At 45.6% G+C, this 11,192-nt stretch overlaps 1 long non-coding RNA gene across 1 annotated transcript; it reads left to right on the top strand.

The window, feature by feature from the left end:
* Positions 1-236: 236 nt before the first annotated feature.
* LOC116984352 lies at positions 237-9,953 on the top strand. Its single transcript, XR_004414997.1, has 3 exons — positions 237-246; positions 8,651-8,655; positions 9,830-9,953. It is a non-coding gene; the product is annotated as an uncharacterized LOC116984352 (long non-coding RNA).
* Positions 9,954-11,192: the final 1,239 nt, after the last annotated feature.

Here is an 11,192-nt window from a genome sequence, read left to right as displayed (position 1 = left end):
TTTAAATCCCAACATGTGAGCCACAGCTCAGGATGAATTTCAGTTCATTCTTTGAATCAAATAAATACTTGCAATCATGAAAAATGCTGAGGATGTTCAAATAAAAATAGAAAATGATGAAAATACTCAACAGGTCAGATAGCCTTTGTGGGGAGAGACATAGAATTAATGTTTTAAATCAATGACCGATCATCAGAATGCTTATGCATTTCATTTGTAGACCAAGCTGTTTTCCCCACTGTGTGAGTAATTGAATGTAATATTACCTATTCTGTTAAGGAGAATAAAGAAGAACATTTGCACCGTAGAGATGATCCTGTCCCTCAAGAGGATTGCCATCCATTATGTTCATGTCAACAAAGGAATTGTCCTATTCTCAGATTCTTCTGCATGTAGGCCTTCTATTAATGCCATTCATAGACCTCATGCCATTTTTTTGTGATTAGTTACATTCAATGGAGCTTATATCTTATTAATCTCTGCAATGAAAATATCACGAGCTACAACTGTTCAAAAACAAAATCCCTTGCTCCGAAGGACGTCTTTGTTCTATTACATCTCTGTGAGTCAAAATCCATATCATTCCATACCTCATTTTGATATAGCCATATATGTGTCACATACAAAGATGTCTTTACAGCCTGTATTAATGTTAACAATTTCGGTTCAATGCTTTTTTGCACACCTTGGAACTCTTTCTGATGACATACCATGGTTTTAGATGACATAGACCTGGAACCGACAGAATTCAGAACTGCTATTGAACCGACAGAATGCAGAACTGATTAGTTGACACCCAATTGGTGATAATCTCAGGTATTTATGCCAAGTGATAGATTGGGGGAGCAGATTAAATGTAGGTGGACTCCTAATAGCTCAGGGGACAAATGTTGCAAATTCGACAGGAGCCCCCCTCCCACGGACGCCTCCTGGCGTCCTCCTTGGCTGGTTTGGATACAGCTGATGAACGTCATGGATCAGTGAGGGGTCCAGGATGTCACTGGCAGAAATCCAGCTCCTCTCCTCTGGACCGTAGCCCTCCCAGTCAACCAGGTACTGGATCCCCCTGCCATGCTGCCGGGACTTCAGCAGATGCTTCACCGTGTAGACCGGACCACCGTCAATGATGTGGGGTGGCGGAGGTAGCAGAGGAGCTGGAGGACAGGGGCTTATCTGGGGTACGTAGAAGGTGGGGTGAATCCGCATAGATCCGCGGCAGTCTAAGGCGGACAGCAGAGTGGTTAATGATCATGAGAATCGAGAATGGGCCAATACACCAGGGTGTCAACTTATGGGACTCAATGGGGGGGGGGGGGGGGGGGGGGGGGGGAGAGATCTCGGATGGACAGCCATAACCTCTGACCAGGGCAATAGCAACGGTTCGGTGACAATCCTCCTGTCATCTGTACCTGGAAGCGGTGCAGAGCAGGTTAGAACGCGCCTCCTTCCAGGTCCGACGAACGCGGCGCACAAACTCCTGGGCAGAGGGAACGGAGACCTCCTCCTCTTGGTCTGGGAACAGAGGTGTCTGATAACCAAGGGAGCAGTGGAATGGAGACAGACTGGTGGCAGAACTGGGCAGAGAATTGTGGGAATATTCGATCCATACCAATTTTCTAGACCAGGTGGTAGGGTTGGCAGGCACCAAGCAACATAGGGTGGTCTCCAGGACCTGGTTGGCTCTCTCTAACTGACCATTAGATTGTGGATGGAACCCAGATGAGAGCCTGGTGGAGGAACCAACCAGGGAGCAGAAACCCTTTCAATATTGTGAGGTGAACTGCGGACCCCTGCCAGAGACGATGTCTCGAGGGAAACTATGGAGTCTGATGACCTGGTTTACAATGAGGTGAGCGAGTTCTACAGCAGATGGGAGCTTAGGAAGAGGAAGGAAATGAGCAGCCTTGGAGAAATGGTCCACAATGGTAAGAATAACCGTATTACCCTTGGACGGAGGCAAGTCGGTGGTGAAGTCCAGGGCGATATGGGACCAGGAATGGCGGGGAACAGGGATGAAGGAGACCAGAGGGAGGCTGACGGGACATCTTATTCTGTGCGCAGGCAGAGCAGGTGGAGATGAAAGACCGGGTGTTGGCCTCCACGGTGGGCCACTAGAAACGCTAGCGCAGCAGGTAGAGGGTGCAGCCGATGCCGGACAAGATTAGAGGAATGGGCCCACTGGAGTACTTCAGAGCGGGTGGAGACCAGAACAAACAACTTATTGGGGGGTCCAGAACTAGGATCGGGGTGATGACGCTGGGCATTGCGATCTGTGGTCTCGATCTCCCAGGTGATGGAGCCCGCCGGGCAGGTGGGAGGCAGAATGGGTTTGTGGGAAGATTTGTTCTGGTCAGAACTAAACTGGAGGGAGAGGGAGTCGGGCTTGACATCCTTGGACAAAGTGAAGTTAAACCGGGTGAAAAACAGGGCCCACCAGACTTGATGGGGTTGAGCCGCATCGCCAAACCCAGGTACTCCAGGTTCTTGTGGTCCATCCAGACTTAGAATGACTGCTCAGTGCCCTCCAACCAATACATCCACTTCTCCAACGCCAGCTTCACTGCCAGCAGCTCTCTGTTGCCGATGTCATAATTCCTCTCAGCCGGGGAGAGGCGGCGAGAGAAGAAGTCACAGGGGTGCATCTTCTGGTCCTTGCAGGAGGGATGGGAAAGCACCGCCCCAGCTCCAACATCAGAGGCATCAACCTCCACCACAAACTGACGGGCTGGGTCAGGATGCTCCAGGATGGGGGAAGGGAGTGAAGCGTTGCTTAAGGTCCTGGAATGCCCCCTCAGCAGCAGGGGACCAGGCAAACTTGAACGGGGTAGGCGTGACAGCATTGAGAGGAGCAGCCAGGATGCCGTAGTAGCTGATAAATCAGCGGTAAAAATTTGGCAAAGCCAAGGAAGCGTTGTAGCTCCTTCTGACTGGTAGGCTCAGGCCAATCTACCACCACTCTCCTCTTTCCTGGATCCATCTCGACACGGCCAGCAGAGCGGATGTATCCCAGGAAGGACACCATGGGCTGATGGAACCACCAAATCCGTTGCAGAACGAGATGGACATGGCGGGTATGTTCCGATGCAGAGCCAAAGTAAACGAGGATGTCATTCAGGTAAACAAAGTCAAACTGGTTCAGCATGTCTTGGTGCACATCAACGACCAGAGCCTGGAAGACAGCCGGGGCATTGGTCAGGCCGAAGGGCATGATGAGGTACTCGTCATGCCTGCTTGGTGTGTTGAAGGCTGTTTTCCATTCATCTCCTTCATTAATGCGAACCAAATCGTAGTCTTTGCGTAGATCCAGCTTGGTAAACATGGTGGCATGCTGCAGCCAGTTGAAGACAGAGGAGATGAGTGGCAAGGAGTAATGGTTTTTGACAGTGACGTCATTCAGGCCTCAATAGTCAATGCAAGGGTGAAGGTCCCCATCCTTCTTACTCACAAAGAAAAATCCCGCCTCGGCGGGAGAGGAGGATGGATGAATTAAACCAGCTGCCAGACTCCGAAATGTATCTCTCCATGGCGTTGGTCTTGGGAGAAAAGAGTGAGTACAGACGACTGCGGGGTGGAGAAGTACCGGATAATAGGCCAATGGCACAATCGTAAGGGCAGTGAGGAGGTAAAGAGGTGGTTCAGAATTTGCAGAAGACCTCTTTCAGGTCATGATACTTGGATGGTACTTTGGACATGTCAGGTTTGTCACTAGGAGCAACAGACACAGAGGTAAGGGGAAGACAAGTGGAGCGAAGACAATCCTCCCCCCAAATAGACATCTTGCCAGTGAACCAGTTTACGGTGGGGTTGTGAGTAGTCAGCCAAGGCCGACCCAGAACGACAGAGACACAAGGTGAAGTTAGCAGGAGCTACTGAATTTCCATGAACACAAAGTTCTAGAGGGAGAGTAGAGAGTGAAGCCATACCAATTATTCTTCCATCAAGTGCACTGGCTTGGCGGGGCTCTTCTACTTTAATAGTGGGAATCAGAAAGTTCCGAGCAACAGTGATATCAATGAAGCTATCACCTGTCCCTGAGTCAATCAGAACATTAATTTTCAATAGCATGTCTCCAAAGCTCACCGTAATCGGAGTGAGTCTGTAGGAAATAGGAGGGAAATAAACCTTGCTCACCCATAATCCCTCTCTTGCTGGGAAGCGTTGGCTTTTACCAGGCAAGCAGCGATGAAGTGTCCGGGATCTCCATAGCAGAGACAACACCTCTCCCGAATGCGTCTCTGGTGCTCGGCTTCACTCAGTCTTGTTCCGTCAATCTGCATAGGCTCCCTCTCCACTGGATCTCGACCGGGATGCGTGGGGCTTCGACATCCCGAGGGAAGTGGGACAATCGGTTCACTATGATGAGAGGAGTGTGATGGATAAGAACACTGTTTGAGAGCTGCTGATGGCTTGTCTCGATTTCGATCTCGGAAATAGTTATCTATGGTTAAATCAATCAGTGTGTCCAGATCCGAGGAAGGTCCCTATGGCCCAATTTATCCTTCAGGTTCTCGTTGAGGCCATGGACGAAGATACTGAGCAGGGCGGTATCACACCAACTGCTCTCTAAAACAGTAGTTCAAAAATCAATAGCATAATTGGCAACAAAGTGAACCCCCTGGCGGAGATTCAGCATTCTCTGGACTGCATCTCTTCTGATGAAAGGGTGGTCAAAAATCTTTCTCAGCCCTCCCCACAAACGGGCAAAGTCCTGGCAGAAGTCTAGCTGTCTCTCCCAGGCAGCTGAACCCCTAGCAAAAGCTTGTCCTGACAGCAGGGAGATGGCATAGGCTACTTTGGAGTGTTCTGTGCTGAAGCGAGACAGTTGTAGCTCAAAAACCGAGGAGTACTGGGATAGGAATGGCCTGCAGGTAGTTCGATCACGATGGTACCTCTCCTGGGTGGGAAGAACTGGTTCCAGAATGGGCAGGATACGGCTGGAAGTGGACGGAGGTGGAGGGGCATCAGCAGGGACGGAAGGAATTGGCGACAGTGCAAGGTGTGACAGGACCTGGCTGACAGTGTTTGCAAACTCCTGGATGATCACTATGAGTTGGTCTATTCGAGCCTCATGGGTGCCAAGAGTGGAGCCTTGAAGTTGAACAGCCCTGCACAACCAAGACAGTAAATCCTCAGGTTCGGAACTGGGAGCGCCAAAGACTCCGATCGTGCTGTTCAGAATTGCCTGCCGTGTCCATACTGGCCGACCAATCTGTCAGCGGGCTCAGAAATGGAAATGACTCGAATGCAGGCTCACGGAGAAGTACTGAAGAAAACCCCAAATCCAAACGCGAATGGAACTGACAGAACTCAGAACTGCTATCGAACCAAACAGAATGCAGAACTGTTTAGTCGGTACCCAATTGGTGATGTTTTCAGGTATTTATACCAAGTGATAGATTAGGAGAGCAGATTAAATGCAGGTGTAACTCCTAATAGCTCAGGGGACAAGTGTGGAAAGAGTCTGGAGGCATGGCAAGTGTGACAGCTTCCCATAGTTCCACTCTCGCTCCTCCTCTGTCCAGGTTGAACAAGAATAATCCTCCTGATCCTCATGTTTCACCCGTACTCCACATTCTACACATCATTCTCTGACATTTCCTCCACCTCGAACATGGTAATTCATATATCACTGTACCTTAATGGGTACACGTGACAATAAAATACCTTTGAAACCTTTGATCCCACCATCAGTCCAATCTTCCCATCCCCACCCCTTTCCGCCTTCCACAACTCTTTGGTTCACTCAAATCTTCCTACCAAAATCACCCCCTCCCCAGGAACACTCCCCTACAACCACAGGAGATGTAACACTTGTTCATGTGCACCTCCTCTAACTTCATCTACTGCATCTGATGTTCCCGATGTGGCCTCCTTTACATCACTGAGACCAAGCGTAAACTCAGTGACCAATTTACAAAACACTTGCTCTCGATCTGCCAAAGGTCTACTACATCTCTTGGTTGCTCAGCATTTTAACTGTTCTTCCCATTCTCATACTGTCCTTTTTGTCCTGGGCTTCCTCCATAATCAGAATGAGGCCACATGTTTAACTGAAGGAACAGCACCTCATATTCCACTTGAGTAATTTACAAGCCAATGGTATTTGAATTCTCCAATTTTAACTAACTAATGGAAACACTTTCCTCCTCCCTCCCCCCCCCCCTCCCCTTCTCTCCCCTTTGTCTTTCCCTTGTTCTCTATCCTGTGCCCCAGCTGGGCTCACACTTATTTTTCCCCCTCCCCTTCCACCTACATTCCTACCTCTGGCTTCACAATTTGCGACTCATCTGTCCTTATCACACACCTTTTGCCTTTTCACCTCTGAACTTTGGCCTCACCTGTATCCACTTATCACTCGCCTGGCTTTATCCTGCCTCTCCCCATTTCCAATTTGTTCCTGCCACTCCCACCACAAACATTCTGAAGAAAAGCCCCCAGCCCAAAGCGTCACCTATCCATGTTCTTCAGAAATGCTACTGACACGTTGGGTTACTCCAGCACTTTGTGTTTTTTTTAGTTAACCAGCATCTGCAGTTCCTTGTTTCTATGCCATATATAAGTTGGCCACCTAGTCATTTTAGAAGGGGAACATGTAATGCACCATGCTCAGTGAAATGTTGCACAATTTGAGCACAATCAGCTGAATTGTACACACACACATTGACTCAAGTTGCACTCAAGTTTTCAGAACTGGCACGGATGATTGATCCCGTTTCCATTTTAAAGCCATAAACACTGCTATGCAAAATGTACCCTTTAATATCTGTTGTGTGTGTTGGTTCCAAATGCAAGGGTAATAGAAAGTAAATTTGTATAATGGATCACTTTACTTATTTCATATCAGCCCTGACAATTGGAAAAAAAAAAAGCTGAAGGCAATTCTTATGCAAAAGAATAAGAAAGGAAATAAACAGAATAATGTAGAATTTCACAAAACATGTATTAAAATATCACAAAGAATATTGGCACTGACATCCTGTCTTTCAAAATTGTTAGTAGAGAAGATAAAATCTTAATATATTGCACCACATAATTTCTAAAAAATGTTTAATTCATCGAAGTTAACATATTAACAAGGAACTTCAAATAGTATGGAGAAAAAATAAGCACAATTGTGAAAACAGCAGAGGGATTCAACCCTCTCAGTATAATCATTTAACATAAAAAATATTTCATTACATTTATTGATATTTCTTCTGGTAGGAATAAGGGAAAACAAAATACTGTAAATTTTGAACCATTGACAAATTACCTGAGTGAAAGGGGACATATTTTATCTTTGTCAGGGTTGTTAATACTGCCTAGATTGAATATCCCTTACATATATTGTCACTGCTAATACTGAAGATTACATCCAAAGAATGGATGAAATTCAAAGAATGGAACATATAGTAAAATAAAGATATGAACTTTCTGTCTTTCACACAGTCTAGGCATTGAAAGCAAAACACAACCAAGTACCTTCAAGTATGAAGGTAGACAAAATTGCTGGAGAAACTCAGCGGGTGCAGCAGCATCTATGGAGCGAAGGAAATAGGCAATGTTTCGGGCCTAAACCCTTCTTGAGACTGATGGGGGTGGGGGGGGGGTGGGGGGGGAGAAAGGAAAAAGGAGGAGGAGCCGAGGGCTGAGGGAGAGCTAGGAAGGGGAGGAGACAGCAAGGGCTAACGGAATTGGGAGAATTCAATGTTTATGCCACTAGGATGCAGACTACCCAAGCGGAATATGAGGTGCTGTTCCTCTCATTTCTGGTGGTGCTCACTCTGGCCATGGAGGAGGCCCAGGACAGAGAGGTCGGATACGGAATGGGAGGAAGAGTTGAAGTGCTGAGCCACCGGGAGGTCAGGTTGTACAGGGACAGGAATTTGCCGGAGACACCTTCAAGTATGAATGTGGTTGCGGAACAGGAAGCACAATTTGTACAAGGTAAACTGCACAAAACAATTCTGAAGAAGAGTCCAACCTAAAACGTCACCCATCCATTTGTTGCCTGACCCCTTGAGGTACTCCAGCATTCATCATTCTCCCCAAAACTAAAAAATAGTAATGCTCAAGTTTAGTTTAGTTTTAGTTTCGTGATGCAGCATGGAAACAAGCCCTTTGGCCGACCAAGTCACGCCAACCAGCAATCACTTGCACACTAGTTATATCCTACACATTAGGAGCAATTTACAAAGGCCAATTTAACCTACAAACCTGCATGTCCTTGCGATGCGGGAGGAAACCCATATGGTCACAGGGAGAATGTGCAAACTCCTCACAGACAGCAGTTGATGACAGGATCGATGCAGGGTTTCTGGCTCTGTGAGGCAGCAGTTCCGTCAGCAATGCCACAAGTAATGTGAATAATATAAATTCAAGAGTTTTGTAAAACCTGGATATTTTTGTTAGGCAGAAAGGTGTGTGTGCGTTTGTGTGTATGTATGTGTGTGTGTGTGGATGCACACACTGTGGGGGGTGGGGGGGGGGGAGGGGGGATGTGGTGTTCTTTGAAGCCTGTCAAGGGTTTCCAGATGGATTTCCTGGGCTGGGCTTCTGGAGGTCCACTAACCTCACCTCATTATGTTTGCTCAAGTCCATTCCACCATTCAGGTCTTTGCTCCTTGGCCCCAGGATGCTTCGGCCAACACGATCAAACTTATAGATACAGAGTTGGTGAGAATGTAAGAGCCATCACAGGCAGCAGGATTCCACTCACAAATCTCTGGGCCAACGTATTTAGAGTTTCAAACAATGTTATGGGTCTGTAGTAATCTCCTATTAAATGAATTTGGGAACTGATTTGTGTTTAGCCATTTAGAAACACTATCTCACCTCTGACCCATTTGTTTATGGTCTCATTATTGCACAGATTTTTATAAAGCTAGAACATTAGCTGTTAGAACATTTTGCAATGTTAATTTTAGAATTCCTTTTCAATCTCAGTAATTATATTTCAAACAATGTTTGGGTTTTTGACATGTTGGTAGAGCTGGTTTTACCTCTTGGACATGCATGTGTTTTTTGTTCAACAAATTTTTTCTCTACAAGTCAGAATGGTTAACTAGAAGATAGACAGAAAATGCTGGAGTAACTCAGCGGGACAGGCAGCATCTCTGGATAGAAGGAATGGGTGATGTTTAGGACCGATATCCTTCCCTACATGATTAACAAGCTTGGCTTCCTGTGGGCAGAAACGACTGTAGATGAGGCTGTATCCCACATGCAGATTAGTTAACAGACTCTGTTGATGTTAGAATGATAAGAGTTGATCTATTGAAATTTTTAAAAAACCTCATGAGGCTCGAAGATTTCTTCTGGCTCGAGTCTGTTAAAATGGGTCACCTTCTATAACCAAGGGGTCAGATGTTCAGGACTGATGGGAAAACATTCCTTCACCTGGACGATGATAAATCATTAAAGTTCTCTTCCAAAAAGAGCTATGGTTTCTCACTCATTTGGCATATTCAAGGCAGAGATCAATAGATGTTTGGATATGAAGGGAATCAAGGGATACGAGGTTAGACAAAGAGAATATGCTGGTCAAAGATCAGACACAATCTTATTGAGTAGTGGTGCAGGCCGAAAGGGCAAAATGGCTCAAGCATTTTTCCACACTTCAAGTTCTAATATCTACTTGAGGCAGAGACCTCATAGAACCAGTTTGTGGGAACATCATTTAGATTTAGTTTATTATGTCACATGTACCTAGGTAAGTGAAAAGTTTCATTTTGAATGCTATCCAATCAAATCACTATTAGAGTATACAGAGTGAAAAGTATGATTCTTAGTATTACAGCACAATTCTTAGTATTACAGCACAGGAAATCCATCTGGAAACCCTTGACAGGGTTGCAACTTTCATGTGGTCCACTCTGTTTCAACGAATACAATCAACCTGGCATGCACAATCAAATAAGATCAAATAGAACAAGTTGTCCTGCAACTTTAGGCTGTGCACAGCCATATGCATGAAGAAGAAGAAGCACACCAGTTTCAGAGATACCGTGTTAGATTGTGGAAGGGGGGGGGGGAGGGGAGGGGGGGAGGTTGTAAATGAGATCAGGCAGAATTGGGGATCATAGTTTATCCATGATCATAAGGCATATAGTAATTTCAATGGATTTAGTGGTTAATGATCACACTGGTTTGTGATCATAGTTGGAATCCACAATTAAGAGGAATTTAATAGTAAGATTAAACGAGAACTTACCAGTTTGAAGTTTGATCGTTATTTTATGAGGAGTAACGTTGAGGGAATACGTGAAGAACCCCGCCAGGACGCATGTGTGTCATTCTTCAAAGCAGCGGTGTGAAATCACAGATAACTGTAATGACTAAACATAGTAAAATTAGAGAAGAGATACCAGTTGAGCATAAGATCAAGGGTGGGAGCGGAGGGCACGTATTCCCTCAACGTTACTCCTCATAAAATAACGATCAAACTTCAAGCTGGTAAGTTCTCGTTTAATCTTACTATTTTACTTCGGAGTCACGTGAGTGACTACATGAAGATTTTAAAGCTCTGTGATTTCATGCCGTGGAAACGAGTCCATGCATCACATCTGCCTTGATTATGGGGAGAATAGAGTTATCATCATTAGACATCAATACGATATTGAGAACCCAACGATAAAAATATTAACACCAATTATTGCCCCTATTTATGGGGTAAATGATATTACAGAACTTAAATTTGTTTCTGCAAATGTTCCAGGTTCAATGACTGGTTTGTTATAAAGTCGTTGGAAAGATTCCTCTGTTGACCATCCTGCTGTCTTGAGGATTTGGTCCATAGGAACGTCCACCTTCATAGCTGCTGATGTAGCTGCAGCCCTGGTGGAGTGAGAGTTAAAAAATGCTAGTGTCTACTCCAGCCTTTATTAGGACCTGTTTTAGCCATCTAGAGATGGTCTGGACTGTCACTGTTTTGAGTGGCTGTTTGTAGCTGATTAAAGTGACATATCTTCCCTCTGATGATCTTAGTATACTCCATATATAATAGTAAGTGTGTTACAATACAGAGATGACCATCTGTCGGGTAGGCCCTGAATTCTGTTTTTAGGCCTGCTGACCCCTGTCTGTTCTGTTTGACTATTTCATAGATGTGAAAAGTTAAATTTCCAGATGAATAATCATGTTGTCCAACCTTTGTTTCTGTTGTAACTGGACCCTTTGTGCCGTGACCAAGGCCATCAGCATGACTGTTTTCA

The sequence above is a fragment of the Amblyraja radiata genome, chromosome 2 (genome assembly GCF_010909765.2).
Source record: "Amblyraja radiata isolate CabotCenter1 chromosome 2, sAmbRad1.1.pri, whole genome shotgun sequence".
Classification (NCBI taxonomy): Eukaryota; Metazoa; Chordata; class Chondrichthyes; order Rajiformes; family Rajidae; genus Amblyraja; species Amblyraja radiata.
Note: the sequence above shows the minus strand (reverse complement) of the source record. Positions and strands in the feature narration are given on the sequence as shown.